The sequence below is a fragment of the Camelus bactrianus genome, chromosome 8 (assembly GCF_048773025.1).
Source record: "Camelus bactrianus isolate YW-2024 breed Bactrian camel chromosome 8, ASM4877302v1, whole genome shotgun sequence".
Classification (NCBI taxonomy): domain Eukaryota; kingdom Metazoa; phylum Chordata; class Mammalia; order Artiodactyla; family Camelidae; genus Camelus; species Camelus bactrianus.
Window position 1 is genome coordinate 80210079 of NC_133546.1, and position 19467 is coordinate 80229545.

General features: G+C 50.1%; 1 long non-coding RNA gene across 1 annotated transcript; it reads left to right on the forward strand.

Annotated features, from left to right (window-relative positions):
- Nucleotides 1–12781: 12781 nt before the first annotated feature.
- On the forward strand, nt 12782–17489 carry LOC141578492 (uncharacterized). The gene is made up of 4 exons (XR_012508877.1): nt 12782–12918; nt 15448–15534; nt 15882–16032; nt 17090–17489. It is a non-coding gene; the product is annotated as an uncharacterized LOC141578492 (long non-coding RNA).
- The last annotated feature ends 1978 nt before the right edge of the window (nt 17490–19467 follow it).

A 19467-nucleotide genomic window follows, 5' to 3' on the forward strand; every position in this document is an offset into this window, starting at 1 on the left:
TTTGCTACAGGTGAGTGAGTTCCTTTCCAGTGACATGTCATTCTCTCTGAAGCAGGAGGCAAGGCCATCTGCTGGGAGTCAGGGAAGAGACAGAGGGAAGCTTAGAGGTGTGCAGAGAGCAGAGAATGTTGACACCACTGAGTGATAAGTGGGGAAATGTGCTCACTAGAGAAACCCTGGAGGATTGCCTGGCAGTGGCAACACGGTGGGCATTGATTTGTAGTCTTAGAAACCTGTGCTGGGAGAGCCTGCTGCCTGCAGGCTCAGAACAAATAGAGCTGGGTGAACAGAGATGGAAGTCGGCCTGGTGAGGAACTGAAAAGGTCAAGGCTCAAGGGGGTTTTGTTTGTCATAAAGAGAGTGCTGACTGTGGATGCAGAGCTGGAAGGTGGGGTAGTGGAAGTAAGAGGAACGTGGACAGGCAGGAAAGCAGAGGAGTCAGTGCATGAGGCCTTAGTGAGGGTGAATGAGGGCCAAGGAGCCTGGTGGAGAAGCAGCTGGATGGCTAGAGGTGGGCACTTAAAGAGAGAGGCTGGACCTGGGGTGGAGACACACCCGGGTATGAGCCCGTGGGTAGGGTGAATGGGGCGTGGCTGGCTCAGGCTGACGGTGAAGAAGACCCTAAAATGAACATACTGGGTGGTGGAGGGAGAATGAACTTTGACGTCTTGATGGTAGGAGGCGAGGCAATACAGAGCTGGTGGTCCAGGTGCTCCTGACTGAGGCAGATGAGCAGGGAGGCCAGGGTGGCAGGCACTGCTAGGAATGGACCTGGGTTTTCCAGGAGCTCCCAGGAGAGTAGGAGCAATCATCTGAAGGGGGAAAGTGAGCACAAGGAGGCAAACCCAGGCTCCTTATCAAACGGGGGTGTGAGGGGGCAAAGTGTCAACTCCAGAGATGGTGGCCCAGGAAGCAGGGACCACGGGTGAAGTGAGGGGACACTCAGAGAAGAGAGGGAGAAGAGTCTTCTGGGTGTAGGGGAAAGAGAGGCCCCAGGACAAAGGAGCACAGGGGCACAGTGATGAGGATGGACTGGCTCTATGGTGACACTGCAGGGCTGGCTGGATCTTTGTCCTGAGGGCTTAATTTGGGGGGGGCTGCTGGCCTCACGAGGACACCCCTCTCAGCAGCCTGGACAGACGCTCCTGTTCCTGAGAGCTGTGTGGCTAACACTGTTCTCGTAGGGGCTCTGCCTCCATCTTCTATCAGACTTTCCTGCCCAGCCCCCGACTGCCAGCGAGGGAACCTGGGCCTTGCAGCTGTTTCTCGTGGAGGGAGACAGGCTCCTTGGAGAAGCAAGTTGATCTTACTTTTCTCCGTAACCCAGGTCCTAGCAAAGCGCCAAGGTGGCCCATTCAGAGGCTCAGATACTTAATAAATTAACTTAAAGCAGTAGAATAGCAGAGCTGGAGGAAGTGACCACTGAGCTCACAGAATTCACTGCCCACACCCCCATTCTACAGATGAGGAAACAGAGACCAAGCGGTGAAGCAGCCATGGCCAAGGTCACGCTGCTCCTTAATGCTGGCCTGTGTCGGGCATGCCAAGTGATGAGCTGCAATGAAAGGCCTGAGAGGGGGCTCTGGGGCCAGACAGCTTGGGTTCAAGTCCCAGGTCTGCCATTTACTAGCTATGTGATTAATGACTGTCCTTCCTGTAAAGTGCCACCTCATTGGGTTGTCGTGAACACAGAGTTCCTGGAACAGCAGGACAGAGTTCTGTAAGGGTTTGCTGTTGCTTTGTTTACTATTATTATCACCAAGTGAACCCTGAAATGAAGAACAAAGACAGCAAGAATTTTTATTTTAAAGGATTTTAAAATCCGATGATGAATATTTGATTTAGTCTATTCAAGTCTGCATTTGACCCTTATTAACAACTACACAATGGATGACATTTGAGGAAATGTTGCTTCATGTCTTTAATTCTCACTAACGACACAGGCTATTCAACAGGAAGCAGCTTTTTTCCAGGAAGAGGGACAAAAAGTTAACAATATCTCGGTACCTCTCGGTCCCCAGTGAATTGGTTGTGACCTGTCAACCCAAATCTGGGGAACTGCCCGCTCCTCCTGGGCTTGCTGCACTGCCCCGCGGCCTCCAGGGGGCGCTGTACGCCCACACGAATCCAGTCTCTTGGTTCATATCTTTGCTTCAGATCCCTCAAGGACTGCCCATGCCCCAGGGCCCCATCTGCCCCGCCAGCCTCGCCTGCTGGACTCCAGGACACCATCCTGGGTCTCAACCATCCTCTCCTCCTATGCCCGCCCCACTACTCTTCATTTTGTCCTTCAAATGTGGGCTCCTGTGGCTCGCCACACAGCAGGGGTCTCCCTGTCCTCCACCTCGGGTAACTGCATCGTCCTGCACGGTGCGGTGCGTAGCAAACCCATGTGGAGTCAGGAAGAATACAGAACAACAGGTGCTCAGAGGGGCTGCCTTTCCCACTGCAGGGGCCCTGGAGAGCTTTCTCCCGGCTGGTTATTCACAGGCGCTGAAGCTGTAGAATCTCGATCTCACCAATTTAAAGGGCATCATCACTAATTACAAAAGCAATCATTTTTTCAGTAGCAAAAGGACAAAAGACTTTGTGCCCCGCACCTCCAACTTTCTTCCTCCGCCTTCAGAGGTGATTCTCACTCTCTGGGCAAGGGTAGAAAGCAACACACAGAATATTATTTTTCAATGTTTTCTTTCCCACTCTGAAGATTGCTTTCCCAGAACCGATGAAGGCAAGGATGGTTTGGCTTCCCTGCACTGAGGATTCAGAGAAGCAGGGGGGAGGGGGGTGGGGAGATAATTCAGCATTATTGAACCAAACAGAGACATTAAAAGTTTCTATTCTAAACAGAAAGGAAGCAGGATGCTATACAAACGGGAAACCATAGTTGGAAATGCAATAACGAGTTACAAGACAATAAACATGAAGATGGAAAAAAGAAAAAGTACATCAAAATACAAAAAGGTGGTAATGGGAGACGGTAGCATGAAAAGAAAGATTTTTTTCTCTTTCTTTCTTTTTTTTTTCTCATTATTCTTAGGATGTGTTGGAGCCTACGTGATTATCAGTCTAAAGGAAATAGATATAGTAATGGGTTGATATACTTGAAAAAAAGATAACCACAAATCGAAAGCATAAAATAGAGTCGCAAAAAAAAAAAAAAAAAGAAACAAGCTCAAAATTGCTTAAAGACTTAAACATTAGACAAGACGCTATAAATCTCTCAGAAGAAAACATAGGCAAAATATTATTTGATATATATCTCAGCAATGTTTTCCTAGGGCAATACACCCAAGCAACAGAAATAAAATACAAAATAAACAAATGGGACCTAATTACACTTATCAGCTTTTTCACAGCAACAGAAACCATAAGCAAAACAAAAAGACAACTTATGGAATGGGAGAAAATTTTTGCAAAAGATGAGACTGAACATGGCTTAAATTCTAGACTATATAAATAGTTCATACAACTTAATAAGAAAAAAAAATAAACAACCCAATCCAAAAATGGGCAGAACAACTAAACAAGCAATTCTCCAATGAAGATATACAAATGGCCAATAGGAATATGAAAAAAAGTTTCAATATTGCTAATTATCAGAGAAATGCAAATCAAAACTACAATAAGTTATCATCTCACACTAGTCAGAATGGCCACCATTCAAACATCCACAAACCACAAATGCTGGAGAGGCTGTGGAGAAAAGGGAACCCTCCTACATTGTTGGTGGGAATGTAGTTTGGTGCAGCCACTGAGGAAAACAGTATGGTGAGTCCTCAAAAGACTGAAAAAAGACTTATCATTTGATCCAGCAATCCCATTCCTGGGCATATATCCAGAGGGAGCCTTAATTCCAAAAGATACCTGCACCCCAATGTTCACAGCAGCATTGCTTACAATGGCCAAGACATAGAAGCAAACTAAACACCCACAGACAGATGACTGGATAAAGATGTAGAATTTAGATATAGAAGAATATTACTCAGTCATAACAAAGAAGGAAATAATGCCATTTACATCAACATGGATGGACCTGGAGATTATCACACTAAAGTGAAATAACTCAGACAGAGAAAGACAAGTATCATATGATATCACTTGTATGTGGAATTTTTAAAAATGATACAAATGAACTTATTTACAAAACAAAAACACACTCACAGACTTAGAAAACTAACTTAGGAGTTTGGGATTAACAATTACAAACTACTATATGTAAAATAGACAAACAACAAAGATTCACTGCAGAACACAGGGGAAAATATTCAGTATCTTGCAACCTTTAATGGAAAAGAACCTGAAAAAGAATAGACTATGTATATGTACAACTGAATCACTATGCTTTATACCTGAAACTAACAAAACAGCTGTATATCTGAAACTAACAAAACATTGTAAATCAACCACATTTCAATTAAAGAAAAAGATAAGTTCTAAATACCTTTATTCAAAGAAAATCTTCAACTCTTACCTCTTACGGAAAGTAAAATGGGAAGCTTGAGCAGGACCAAATTATACTGAATGAGAGGTTACATACCTTCTCCAGCACGTGGCCCATGCTACACACACATCGTGTTTTCCTTCAGGTAAGAATGGCCCTTACTGTCCAGGGAGCGAGTCCTCCTTAGACAAGGCCTGTGTGGCAGTGGCCTTCTTGTCACCGCTCCATCTCACCAGGAGGCCAGGATTTTCAGAGCGGAGGGAACACAGATCTCATACACTTCAGATCTATTTCCTGAGAAAAACTATGGAAAGACCAAATTCACCTGCAGTGCGGGAAACATGAGCAGGACCCCTTAGCAGACCGACAAGCCCGAAGCAAGATGGCCTGATGTTCACATCGGAACCAGAACAACAACCGTCTGGCCCCAGTTAAACGATCACCATCTCACCTGCAATGAACGGTTCGTACTCAGTGTCAGGGATGATTCTGTTGAGACTTGAGAGATCAAAAAAGTCAGACCAGGGAATCCGGACCTGGTGGATGTCCAGGCTCTGCCAATGGTAGAGGAGGCCCCAAGGGGGTATCACCAGCACCGATTCCTCCATTTTCAGCAGGGTCTTCAGGAGGAAGGCGATGTGGATACAGACGCTTCTACGGAGGCTGAAGCCCTCTGGAGGGTTGACATCACACAGAAGGTACCTGGCAGGGAGCAAAAGAGAGCGGGTCTTCAGGGCCAAGCCTCTGCACAGGAATCCCGGCTTAGATAGAACAGATACAATGGGAATCCCTGCACAGCACATGGCCTAGACTCAAGACACGTTCACCAGCTTCTGGTTTGTATATTGGAGGCACTGCCCACCCGTCTCCATGTGGCCAATTACTTCGAGTCCGGGAGCACATGCAGAAGACATCTTGGAATCTGTCTAACAACGCTAAGTACCTGACTAGTACCTGAGCACACGTTCTCCAGGGTCTCTCAAGCTTCTTGGCCTACAGACCCCTGTACACTCTTAATTACTGAGGACTCCAAAAGGCTGCTGTTTATGTGGGTTAAATCTATCAATAGTTCCTGTGTTAGAACTTAAATAAGAACTTTAAAAAATGCTTATGATTTCACTTAAAAATAATAACAACCTACTACATGTTACCATTAATACTCTTAAGCAAAAAATAAGTATATTTTTCTAAACAAAAATCATTAATGAGAAGAAGAGCAGTGATTTTAATTTCTGCAAAACTCTTTTGGACTGGTGAGTTCTGAATTCTATCTGCCTCTAAATTCCCTGTTTTGTGATATCACAGACCAGGTTTTCCCTGGAAATCCCCACAGGAAACTCGGGAGTGCAAGAGTGTGCAAAAGGCAGCTGACATACCGGCGTTTCTACGAAAATAGTCTTGCATCTCAGGGGCCTCAGACACACTTTGATAACTGCTGCCCTACCCTAGGCGAGACTCTCCTACACAAGAGCCAGGCAAGGGTCCTGGCTTCTTTAATGAGTTACCGCAGCCACACTCCTCCCTTCTCTGTGTTAATGTTCCCACAACCTCCATTACCGCAGATGAGGATGTAATCCTCAACTGGGTCCTCTAATCCCAGAAGACTGCCAACTTTGAGAGGGAAGGCCCATCTACCATCCCTACACCCCGCACAGTCTATTTTGAGTCAAGCCCTATATAACTGCTAATCGGCAATGACCCTTGTCTTATTCCTGAGGTTTACCGAAGGAGCCAACATCTGGATGGAACTGAAATTTCCCTGCAGATAAACAAAGCTGATAAACCACCCCATTCCAACATCTGATTCTGGGGCTCTTCAAAACCCGGATAAGGCCCCGCTTCACAAAAGACAGGTCCTCCGCCTGCCCTTCCCGGGGGTTCTGGGAGGCCGCGGCCAAGCAGGGCTACCCGGACTCGCGGTCCCAGCCCCAGTGCCCGAGGGGGAGGAAAGCCCGAGGCTGTGCCCCAGCACTGTCCTCCCCGCCCCAACCCGCTCCCCGGCAACACAGCGCCTCCCCGGCAGCCACACCAACCCGGATCCCACCCCGGTCCATGTCCACTGGCACCGCCAACGGCGCGGCCGTACGTTTACCGTCTGTGGGACGCCGCCCCAGACAGGATGTCGGCCGCCGACTGACCAGGCCAGAACTAGTCGCCCAGGCGAGCAAGCCGCCAGCCCCAGCAGCAAGCACTGCCATGGTCCCGGGTAGCTGCACACTTCCGGAGCCCGCTGCCCGCCCCAGAAGCTCACACCGGCCCGCGCAGAGCGCGGCGCATGTAGCCATGGCAACACCGCGGGGCCCTCCTCTAGCGCTTGCGTCTGTGTCCTCCCTAGGCTAGACGTGAGAGGGCAGAAATTGCGGAGCCAATGGGAGCCAGGGCTAGGCCAGGACGGGGGCTGGGGGGAGGCTTATGGGGCAGCTGGGCGGGGCCGGGGCGGGCGGTGCCGAGCAGACGTCCTCACCTGCAGATGGCGCCGGCCGGATGCTGGGGCGGTGCTGCCACCAGTGGGCGGGGCTTCGGAGCGGCGGGGCAGCGGGGCGGGGGCACCCTCACCTGTCCGTGTGTGTGGCTCAGCCTGGGCTCCGCGGCCTCCCCTTGCACCGGACGTGGACCCAGGCTGCCGTTGAGCAAGATAGAGGACAGAGCCAAGGCACAAACGGCTGGCCAGGTAGGGCACCTGAAGTGCAGATCCGCCAGGCCCGCTGCCGGCCTTGAATTCGCGCTGCTGGGCAGTTTCCAAGGAGACGGGATCTGTCCTAAGAGGGGAGATAGGGCAGGGGTGCCAGATGCCGGGTTAGGTGCGGTCTTACAGGCGAGCCACGGTGAGAGGGTTCAGAGAAACCCCTGTGTTGGCGGGGCTAGGAATTTGGGGTATGGGTGGGGATGGTGTGTGCCATGCTCTGTGGTCTCCCCAAGAACTCTCACACCCAAGCAAGGGACCCTGCTCCCTCCACCATTCACTGCATCCCCTGCCTTCCCCAGCACCACTGCCGCTGCCCCCGGAGTGTCCCATGACCTCTCTCCACACCGGGCACCGTCCCTGTTACAGGTACTGAGGTCCTGGTGGTTCCAGCCCGAGGGTGGGGGCTGTATCTGACCAGTTAGGATGCCTGGAGCCTTGTATGAAACCTCAGAGCATAATGCAGACGTGCACAGAGGCCCCTCAAACAGGATTCCCTGCATGGCCCTCCCACCACGGACCCACAGCGCAGCTGCCACACCAGGCCAAGCCTGCTGGAAGACCGCTGGTCCGTCTCATCCTGTTCCTGATCAAGAGTGCACCAGCCACACTGCTGGGTATTTAGGGGGCCTTAGAAGAGCAGCTGGTATTTTCATGGGCAAATATTTGCTCTTTTGGGAAGATTTCAGTGCAAAGGGATGTAGGATATGCTTTTTCTGTTGCCCTGAAACTGATGACTAGGATGCAAACTTAAGTCAAAACAGGTTTTAGAGAGAGCTGCAAAATATCTAACCCAAAGATCACTGTTCCCCAGCAAAGGCAACACCACCTGGCCGGTGGGGTCCTGGTCCCTCATTCTGGAGGTTGGGGTTTGCACCCTCCAGCTGGGACAGAGCCCGAAACAGCTCTGAACACGCTCCAACAGGCTTTCCCAGCAAAAACGGCCTTTATTTTGAATCTGGGTGAAGGAACCAGCTGAGACATCTGAGTAAATCTTCCTGGGTGTAACCAGGCCTTTTATGCTGAATGAAAGAGCGGCTCTCCACATGCTAACTCCTTAGAACTGAATGTGTGTCAAAACCTTCATGCATGTAGCATGTTGGGAACAGCGTTTCATGGTGAGGGGAACTATATAACTTACATGGGTATGGGGAAGCCCTCACTCCAACCGGCTTTTCCTGCGCACACTGCCTTTATTTCGAAATTGGCTGTTGCTGAGAAATCTTGGTAAGCGTTCCTAGGTGTAACCATGCCCAATATGCTGGACGAAAGAGCGGCTCTACACTTGTTCACATCTCAGAAATGAATGTGTGTTGAAGCCGTCATTCATGTAGCGTGTTGGGAACACAGTTTCGTGGTGAGAAGAACTATGTAAATTACATGTCTATGATGAAGCAATTGCTCGAAATGGGTATTCCAGCGCATACTGCCTTTATTTCGAAACTGGCTTCTCAGAAGACCTGTGGTCTCCACGGCAGGTCTGTCTCCAAGCCCTGGGCCAGCATGGTGACTCTGCTCCCCCTGTCTATTCTGGGAGGTCTAGGGGTCCTCCATGGCCCTTCCACCATTGTTTCTTTTGGAAACACCGCACAGATCAAATGGGCCTGAGAACAGGAGAGCTGGATGCCAGCAGCCACTGCCCAGTTTGTGGCTCCTGGGAGGGGCATCTCCTCTCTGTGGGCTCTGATCTCCCCTCCCCTCTCCCCTACCCCCACCCCTCTCCTCCTGCATTTCCCGATTGATCCCTGGATAATGGTCCATACCAGGAATGACCTGGGAGAGGTTTTATGAGTCTTTAAGGGAAAAAAAAAAGAAATCTTTAAACAAATTACTGAAAGTAACTTCCAGCTTTCCCGGGAAAGCCCTCTTTCCAATGTTTAAGGCTAGTTGACAGGGTGTCAAATTGCCTAACCACTCACATCTGAGCAACTGCTAACTCTCTTTCCAGTTCCCCGCAGCATCCACCTCTGGCAGCTTGGCCACAAGAGGGCAAGAAAGCTCTTTCCCCATGCCAGCTCCAGCGTGGCTTTGGAGGCAGTGGAGGCTGAGAGTAAGGGCCCTGCCCTGAAGTTTGGGGGGCCTCCAGCCACAGCCAGAGGAGCAGGGGTTTTCAGAGTGCCCCAGGAGGGAAACCAGGCAAGGCTGCCTGGCCCAAGTCTTCCCTGCCCAGAGAGCCCCATGAACTGCTTTGGGCCCCACTCCCCATTTGGGCCCCCTGCAAAAAGGTACCACGGGATCCACACCTGAGAAGGCAGAAGGATGGCCCTTTGGCCTGGGGTCCCAGCAGGTGTGTCCTGTGATACCTGTGGCCACAAATCTTCCTTGTCTCTCCAGGTCAGTGAAGGGTCTGCGCTGGGCACCTTGGTGCTCAGGAACATGGGAACAACTCTAAACTCAGAAGGACAGAGAGACTCTGCCTGGAAGCAAGGATTCCAGGGAGACGCCTTGCCCAGAACTGGGGGACTGTGTGCTGAGTAGACCCCTGGAGGCAATGTGGGGCTGTGGGGTCCTCATCAGAGAAGGGAGCAGGTGTGCTTTCCGGGGGTGGAGCCCTGCTTTGTCCAGTCATGTCCTTGTGTAAGACTCATTTACAAACACCTTCCAGTCCACCTAGGGGTGGCCTCAGAGTTGGGGGTAGAGGAGGAGAGTGAAGGGTGCAGACTTAGGGCCCCCTGACCCACCCAGGGAGCCAAGGGTCAGTGGGAACATCGTGGGAGTCTAGTGCAGGGGTGGAGGACGAGAACTAAGAACATGCCAAGTCATGCAATAAAGTGACCTGTGATCACGAGACACAGGTGGCTGTACACCAAAGGAGGGAGATAGAAATTTAGACCCAAGCTCTGAGAACCTTGAGAGGGGCTGGAGGGTCCCAGGAGCCCTGAGGAACAGCTCTTCTAGGGGCACAAATATCCCAATAAACACATTTCTCATGGATGCTTTTTGGGGTGCAGAGTGAGTTACCAGGATCCTAAAATTAGTATGGAATCCCACCCCCTTGTTCATCACGATTCCTGGCAATAAATTGCTGTCATTTGTTCCTGGACATGCACAGGGGAGGTGACTGCTGTGGTGGTCACTGCAGGACTAGAATCTTCTGGTGTGGGCTCTGTGACCACAGAAACCCAGGGGGATTTCTTAACGGGAGCACCTGGAGACCATGCCTGCAAGGACCACCCTCATGGGATGGCCAATGAGCCCGTGTTACCCAGGTCACCAAGTGACGAATTTCTGAGGTTGCCTGGGGTAACCTGGGGACATGTAGGTTTCTGTGGTCAGCACGTGGGCCCAGCACTGCGGGATGGTCTGCACAAAGAGGGGCCTGCCCTCCTGATGATGGCTTCTAACACCTGCAGGGAAACTGCTCCCTGGGCTCCTGGAGGTCCATATTGAGAGCGTCCTGCCAGCCATGAGGGATCACCTTCCCCTGATGCAGAGGCAGACCTCTCCCCCTTGAGGCCCAGGGGACACCTGGCTCAGGTCCCAACTGTGTGCCCTGGACACACAGAGCCCCAGATCTCTGGCACAGACTGGGGTGTGGTTGTGTCGGGGCAGGAAAGGCCCAGGGAAGGGGCTCATTCAGGGACAGAGGCCACTCTGCAGGGATACTGGACCTGGCAGCGATACACTGCTTCAGAACTTACCTGGGCTGGGTTTCCAAGCTGTGGGATGGAAGGGCCTCTCCTTCCTGCGGTGCAGTGGGGGGAACTAGATCCATCGTCAATGTCAGCCCTGAAAATGGAGGCTGCACTACATCCATTCCTGGAAAGAAAAATCAGGCCCCTCCAGTCCAGGTGACTCAGAAAGTCATTCAGCAATGTTCGGGGCCCCCAGTTTAGGCTTTGAATTAGAGCTGAGCGGCTCAGGAGGCCGGATCCCTGTTCGTGGCTCCAGGAGTAGGCTTTCTGCTGGGGGCAGGATCCTCACAAACACCTGTGTCTTTGTGGGACATTCCCCTCTGACCAGCTGGGAGGCAGGGTGCAGTTGTGGGAAATGGTGTTTCCATGAGCAGAGGGCCACCAAGTGGTGGGGTCACAGGAGACTGTGAGAATGAGTCCCGCAAAATTTCTGGAATCAAAAAACTGGCAAATGTGAAAAAGTGCATAATTTGTTTTATCGAACAGGCTGCTTGTGTACGTTTGGAGGGCCAGGTTCAAAGACTCTGCATCCATCCAGGACAATAGCATCAAGAGAAGAACAGACAGAGCAGAAGGAGATCTGGGGTTTCCCCCAGGAATGAGGTGGAACAGGGATTTCTGCAGATTTGCAAGGCGTCCCCTACCACTGAACATGGGGTTACAACCCCACGTGACCACCGTCGTGTTTGGCTTGGGCTCTGGATCTGGCCTGCTCATTTATTCTTCCAGCTGAGTTCCAGAAACTCAGAGGGTGGACTTTGAGGGGCTGCGTTTGGAACCTAGTGAGGAGCTGGATGGTCCTTTATATTGAGTCCCTTCAGCCTAATCACCGTAGCTGAATCCCAACACCCCCCAGGCACCCAGGGTGGCTGTGGAGGGAGAGAAAGCCTGGCAGGCGACCTAGGGGTCCCACTGCTCTGTCCCTCCCTTGCCTTCATTCCCTTTCACCCCAGAAGGTGTGATTGTCTCGTGTCATGGTGGCCACCGTAGTGTCCCTCCCAGCAATCTCTCTTCTCCATCAGGTGGGGTTCCCAACCCCGCTCAGCCTTCTCTCTGCATGGATGCTGAAGGACCAGGACCAAATGAATTTCTGAGCTTGAGCAGTAAGGTGGAAACAAAGAAACCAATGGAAACAAAGAAGCAAGTTATTGTGGCAAAACTGCCCACCACAGAGAATCTGCCCTGAGTGGAAGGGAGGGTGTGGGCATGCCCATTTGTTTCCTGTCTCCCAGTGCTCTTAGCTTTCTTATTGCAGACCTGCATGGTTACAACAAAATGATCTGCAAAACTGAAAATATTTATTCTCTCGCTTTTACAGAAAAGGCTGGCCAGCCTCTGGTCCGGTACCAGGCAAGTGATTGGAGTCCCTTTCCAGTTTGGAAACATCTGGGCAGGCCCAGGTTTGCAAAAGTCTTTAAGAGTAGTTACGGAGTTTTGCTTCTAAAATTCTTTACGGCTGTATATACTTCTGAGATGCGGTTGTGCTGTGTAATTCTGAGCCGGGATTTTCTCAAACTGTTTCTCACTTCTTATACCAGACATTCCTAAATTCCAAGGGTAACTGTATATTAAGGAAGCCATGGAATTTAGGAAAAGGATACAGATCTCATTTCCTTTTAAGCATCAGTGTACCTCCATCATGGCAGTATTGGTTATGAGTTATTGATAGGGGAATTAGATAGTAACCAGATTAATAGAAAATAGGGGATTTTAGGTACACAGGTTCATCTTTTCAACATTTTTTGTAATATTTGCAGTTTAAGATGGCCATTCCTGAGAAACAGGTAGCCTCTTAGAATGAAATAGCATTTCCTCTGAACCATACTTAATTTTTATTTCGTAGACAGCAGGAAGGGTAATCACACATCACACATTTGGGGACGTCAAAGAGAAAATGTAACTTTCTGGGAGCGCACTCCCCCATCTCCCCCTGCTCTTTTCACTGTCCCATTCTCCCTGGAAGGCTCTTTCTTATCTTCTTCTCATGGTTCCAGTAACTCTTTCTTCCTCCTCATCCCTCAGCTGGTAAGGTTACTTTTCTACTTTGAACAAGCAAACAAGCCAACAGAAGAGAAGTTTCACAAGCAACTCCCAGCACATCCGCTCACCTAGTGTTGTCTGTGACCTCACTCTCGGTGCCCCACCTCTTATTACAGGTGACATCGAAAGCCAATTCCTCGAAAATTCCCCAGGGACCCATCCCTCCCATCTTCTCTGGGTTGTCACTCCCAAAACCATCCTCTCTTTCACTACCTCATCTATTTTGTTCTCCTGCTAGTTGGCTCCCATCAGTATATAAACGTCCATCTTCTTAAAAGAAACAAACAGCACTCCTTGACCCTAATTCACCCCCACCAATTGCCACCCTGTGTCTTTGCAGCAAATCTTTAAGGAGTTGTTTAAACTCACTGTCTGCATCTTCTCTTGAGCCATCCCCTTTTACACCCACTCTGGCTCTTCCCCTGATCCCTCGCTCTATGGAAACTGCCCTGTCAAGGCCATCAGTGACCACACGTTGCTAAATATAGCGGTCAATTTTCAGTCCTCATCATGCGTAGACCCTCGGCAGCATTTGACCCAGCTCTTCCATCCCTCCTCCCCCGTGTTCCTGCTTCACTTAAACTCCAGCCCATCGCTCTGTCTGCTTTCTGCTTTTGGTCTACTGGCTGGTCCTTTGCCAATGTCTCCTCTTTTCCCAAACATACACTGTGGGTGTGCCCCAGGGTTGGTTCCTGGGCCTCTCATCTCTCTCTCTGCTATTCCTTTGGTGGAAGCAACCCAGCCTTGGAAATTGGCATGCCATCAATTTCTCGATTTCTCCAGAACTCCCTGATTTGCCCTTTCCATCTGGACCTTTATCCCTGAGACTCACATTCTTTTTCTTTCATTAATCTTGCTTTCACATTCATACATATGTTCTACTATGTAATTACTTTTCCAAATTTTGTATCAGTAAATATATATATCATGTAAAATGCTCAAATCTGTATTATTTCCACTAAGATGCTTATTCTACCTTAGAACCTTTCTGCATTTCTGTATTTATGTGAAAAAAGCGAACAGCATTTCTACAAGCCACATAGTTAAACAGTGTGTTTGTTTGGGGCTATTATGTAACATGAAATAATGATACATTAACATAGTCCTTTTTCGTTTATTTTTATATAACACCAAGATGAGGTTTTTGCACTGAAGACTGGTTTTATTGAAATTTTACCTACGTTATGGACAGTCAGTTCATGTGAAAGCCCTCATTTCTCCCCTTTCTGATATATTTTCCATTTGGCTATATATAACATATACCTTGGCATGAAACAAACTTCCCAAATCATTCACATAATACAATTAATACATTTAAATTATATTTTTTAAATGTTAAAAAGAAAAAGAAAACAGACTCCTCTACCTATTAGGCATTTCTGTGGCAATATGTAATACACCCCTTAACCATGACATTGAAGAACTGAGCTGATACCAGCCCCTTTCCACCTGCTCAGCCCCACCTTGTCCCATCCCTTGTGGATGGAGAGGTCATCCCTCCGATTGTCCAGGTCCAGATGTTGGAACAATGTTCTTTCTGTCTTTCTCTTACACACACAGACAGCAAATCCAGCTTGTTAGAAAATTCTGGGTATTCTGTCTTCATTAACCACCTGCTCCCTGCTCCCCGCCCTCCTAAGAGCCACCTTCAGCCCTTCCTGGACACCAATAGCCTCCTGTTTCCATCTTTGCTTTCCTACAATCTCTCATCCACACAGAGTCAGAGGGAGCCTGCAAAAGCATACATTGATGGGGTGGGTTTAGTTCAGTGGTAGGGCGCATGCTTAGCATGCAAGAGATCCTGGGTTCAAAAATGATTATAAATCAATAAAAAATGTTAAAAAAAAAAGAGATCCTGGGTTCAATCCTCAGCACCTTCATTAAAATAAATAAATTACCTCCCACAAGAAAACACAAACACAAAAGCTTAAGTTGGACTATATCACCCCTCCCCTCAAAACTCACTAAACGGGTCATCATTTCATTAGGAGCCAAAGTCGTCCCAAAGTCTTCCAGGACCCGGCCTGCTCTGCCTCTCCGCCCACACTCTCCCCATCACTCTGGGGGCCTCTGGCTCCGGCTCTTCCTTCTTCCTCCGGATCTATTCTGCTTCAAGTTCATTACTCCTTGAGATCTGCCAGGATTGCCTTATTCCCTCCTGCCTGCCTCCCACCCCACCACCATCACCTGAGTTTGCTCATATCACTCTTATTTTTCCCCAAGCTCTTGCTACCCCCATCATGTTGCCTGTTTTCTCTGCTAAAACTCTGAGCCCCCAGTGATGGGGAGTCGTGTCTATTTTGTTGACTAATAAAGCCCAAGAGCCTTGGGAATGGGTATAGTTACTAGATTCCCATAAGTAGTAGGAGCTTATACAGATTTGCTGAATGAATGCAGAGGTCCTGGTCCAATTCAATGGAGCACTTCTGTGTCCTGCTCAAAGATTAACTCTCCTTTCCTCCTGAGAGAGGGTGACCACTTCCTTGGTGATCAAAGGCAAGATCTTTTTGCTTTATGCTGTTAACCTTAGGTGGGGAGACTGGGGGATCTTCATATATATTTTTAAATTTGGTTCACTCTGCAGTTTGTCTTTGGTCTCTTTATAATTTTGAGAAACTCTTTATGAGTGATCATTCTTCCATCAGATTGAACAGGGTCCAGGGGGAAGGACCAAGCCTGTCCCATCGGCCATCCTATGTGTCATGTCCTGGGACCCAGTGGATGCTCAGCACGTAAGTGAACAGACTGGAGTGAGTGAAGAGATGGGAGCATCTCCTTATTGTGGTGGCTGCTCTCTGTCAGATGCCTTGAGATTTGAGGAAGGGTTTACAAGTGCGGAGAGGGGAGATCAGGTCCTCTGTGCTCTTCCTGAGTGCCCTGGCTTTACCCATTCCCCCAGCCCACTCTGGGCAGCCAAGTTGAGGAGCTGGGCCACCGGAGGTTGTGCTGATCAATAATCCACCTTCACCCCAAGTCCGGGGGGTTGGTACCCCTGGTTGTAGTCTCTGGAGTCAGGTCCTTGGAGGAATTCCTCACTGAACTATGTTTTGGACCTTTTATTTTTCTCTATAACCTCCAGCTGAAGAAGATTGTCTTAGACACATGGAAGCTGAGGACGCCTACTGTCCCCTCGGAACCCAGGTGGGGCTGGGAGTCTGCTGTTTGTATAGCCGGTGGGCTCGTGTTGCTTTGGGCATCCCTGTGTCTGAATTCCTGCAGTACACTCGGTGGTAAGGAAAGGGTGCCTGGCAGGGAGGGAAGTGAGTCGGGAGACTGCACAGCTGGGGAGATGTTAACCTGGGGTGTGCAGGAGCCTGCTGATACATGGCATCTCGGTTCAGGGAACTCTTCACGCTCAGAGGGGTTCCCACTCCCGCAGGGGCCATTTGATCAGGATGCTGGGCTGTCAGGGGACCGCAGGGGTCCCAGTGAGGATTACAGTGCCTTCAGGCAATGGGAAATGAGGGGTCCAGCGGCACTTGAATTAAATGTGCACCCAAACCCAGCCCCCACCTCTTTCAGCCTTTATCCTTATCTGCAAAACTGGAATTTTATTAACCATCCCGCGGGGTCGTGGATGGGCTAGGACAGACTAGACAGTCAGGAGCTGGAATTCCTCTGTCCCCTGATTGTTTTCCTTCTTTCTGACTATTTGCTCTCACAAGCTCAGTCTCTCTGTCTCTCTCTCTTTCACTTCTAACTTTCTCTCATGCTCTGGTTTCATTTGACTTCCAACCACCGCCCCTCACCCTCGCCAATCCCCAGATGAGTGAACTTGATTTCTGTGTGTCAGTTCCAAATTCCCAGGAAAGATGCTCTGTCTCCCTCTGGATCTGTTGTCCAACCCATCAGTTGTGGCCAGATGAGGGAGTCCCTCTGGGACCAGTGGAGGATCTCCGCCCAGCCCCCCAGCCACCAATTTGGGAGCACATATCTCTCCAAGGAGGAGGTACTGGCTGTGACCTTGTGTCAGTCAGTATGAATTTATGTCTCCTCTTGCCCCTCCTTCATCCTCCTAAACAAAGATGAAAATTAAACACTCCCGGGATTTGTGTCATGGAACACGCAGGGTGGGGGCTAAGGGGGCTGGAATCTCTGCTGCATTTAAGGGGCTACAGTGAATCCCCAATGAGAGCCTGCAAAGGGAACACCACCGCCCCCACCTGGCACTTAGGGTGCTGAGTCTGCGTGATGTTGAGCTAGGCTTCTGACCACAGCTCAGGGGTCTGGTCTGACCAGTTAGCCTTTGAAACCAACCAGCTTTGGATTCCTCAATCCCTCCCTGAGGTTTTACCTGAACCACCAGCTTCTGCATCTCTGAAGACAGATGATGAGGACCCTTCACGTAAACCGTTCGCACAGCCCTGTGCAGGCCTTTGTGCTGCACGGTCTGCCCGGCGAGATAACTGAGGTTGGTATTTTACTGATGTTAGAAATAGTCTGGTTTCCCTACGTACTGTTTCACTGAACAAGCAACAGAAGCCACCTCTCGCTGATAAAAGCAAAAAGGGACTTAATGAGAAGATGCTGGGAGGGTGTACGGATTGGCCAGGACCGGAGCCAACCCAGGAGCTGTAGGAGGTGTTAGGGAGCCCCAGGCACCAGGCCGGGCTGGGTGCTACCGGGCCCCCTGCCACCCAAGAACGGACCCCTCTCCACCCGACCCTCAACCTCACTCACTGCAGGTTCACATCCCGGCAGGGCCAGGTCACACTGAAGCCACCAGCACACACCTCAATGGGGGAGTTGGCCCCTTCTCAGCTGAGGGCGTGCCCGGTGTGGGGAGAGGCCCAGTTAGAGGAAGGCAGTTCCCCTACTGTTCCGAGTTAAGGTGCAAGTCAGTGCCCATCACTCAGGAGAGCCAGGCTGGACGGACCTCATTGCGGTGACTAGGCCGTCTGAGTTCACTTAATACTTTCTATGTTTGAAGGCCCTGGAGGGAGAAAAAGTGAAGGATCTAGTACTTATTTTGTGTTTCCCATGTACCAGGTGCGGTAAGCAAGCCACTTCAGACAAGACCCAGGGCAACCACGTTAATAGGCCACGGAGCAAGTAGTGCAGTCAGGCCTCTGTGGTCCCGAAACCCGTGTCCCCATTGGCTCAGTAGTTACCAGTGGAAACTGGGGGGATTTATGGGACTGTGTGCTCCTGTAGGGGCTGGGATGTGTGTGTTTAAATCCACATCTTCAGAAACTCGGCTAGAACCACAGCCACTTATTGCACGGAGGCAGAGGAGGGGAGGATTCCAGCCTTTGTTCCAGCTCGTGTGGAGCTCAGAAATTTCTCCTTCTGTCCTGAAAACAACACCAGAGCTGAGGGAGCTGCAATCCCACTGTACTTCTTAGATCCCAGAAAAATGAGGGGAAAATCTGCTCCCAACACAGAGAGGCAGCCAGGCAGGCTTGGCGAGTCACAGCTCCCAGGGCAGAACCCGCTTTTGTAACAACCCCCAGGGCAGGCAGATTTAAAAGGTCCCTGAGGCCAGTGGAAGTCTCAGCGTGGGGAAGTCCGAGTGGGACAACTCCAGGGGGCCAGTCAGAGGGGCCCCCTGCTCTTTTTCATGCATTTTACCTCCAGGACCGTGTCCTGTTCTCAGAATGAAGGCCTCAGAGGATAACTCCTCATGCTTCCTGCCTGGAAAGGAGAAAATAACTCTATTGAAATATACCCAAAACATTCTGTTTCATTTGGGGAAGTTGTTTTTTGTTTGTTTGTTTTTTTAATGAGAAATTATTTTACCAGAGCCTAACCAACCTGGGAGAAGGGAAATCCCTTCTGTCTCACCCAAATTGGGGTGGGGGGAAAGAGACACACTTGTGGAGGTCACAGCTCAGGGCACAGGCTCAATGAGAACTAATCACAGGACTACAGATGCCCTGCTCTGTCCTGCTCCCCCAACACCTTACCTCCATGTCAGTAGGGCCCCTGTGTAATAACAGGAATAAAACTAAAAGAAGTAAATGTCTCAGGAGTGTCAAGGGAAAACCCAAAGACAACGGGGAGATGAAAACAAGGACACACAGGCTGTTTTAGCCTCTCACACCAATAGCTGTAGCAAACTACACACAGCCCATCCCAGTAGATAAACAGAAAACCTCACAGAAGAAATTATTTATTTTGGTTCTCTTACCCAGTGCATTCCATGGTGCATCCTCGCCTAGAATTGAGTGGAAGCAAGTCCATCTCAGAAGGGACATAACTGAAGGGGGATGGCTTCCCAGACTCTGATGGGCAGAGAGAGCAGCAGCCTGGGTGAGAGCATGGTGAGGGGTGGGGTAGGGGGTAGGCTGCCTTCTTCCCCAAATAAGGAAACTTCCTGAGGCCAGCACAGGAGGGAGGGCCATGGGGTGGAAGCAGTCAGACTTCTTCCTGAGAACTGATGGGATGCCTCAAAGGGACCATTCAGGTACCAAAACTGGGCCGTGAGGGTGGGAGCCAGTCGGTCTGACTCAGAGCCCAGGACTGAGGTGGGCGTACAGCAGGCCGGTCTTACTTGGCTGGATCCATTTCACTTCTCCGAAGCCCTGTGTAAAACATGAAGCGTGGACGGCCTGGTGAGCACAGCTCTGCCCTCAAGACCTGTTCCAACTCCTCTCTTCCCGGAAAACAGCATCTCTGAGCCCGCCCTTGGTGACCTCAGAGAGATCACCCTAGTGGCCCAGGCT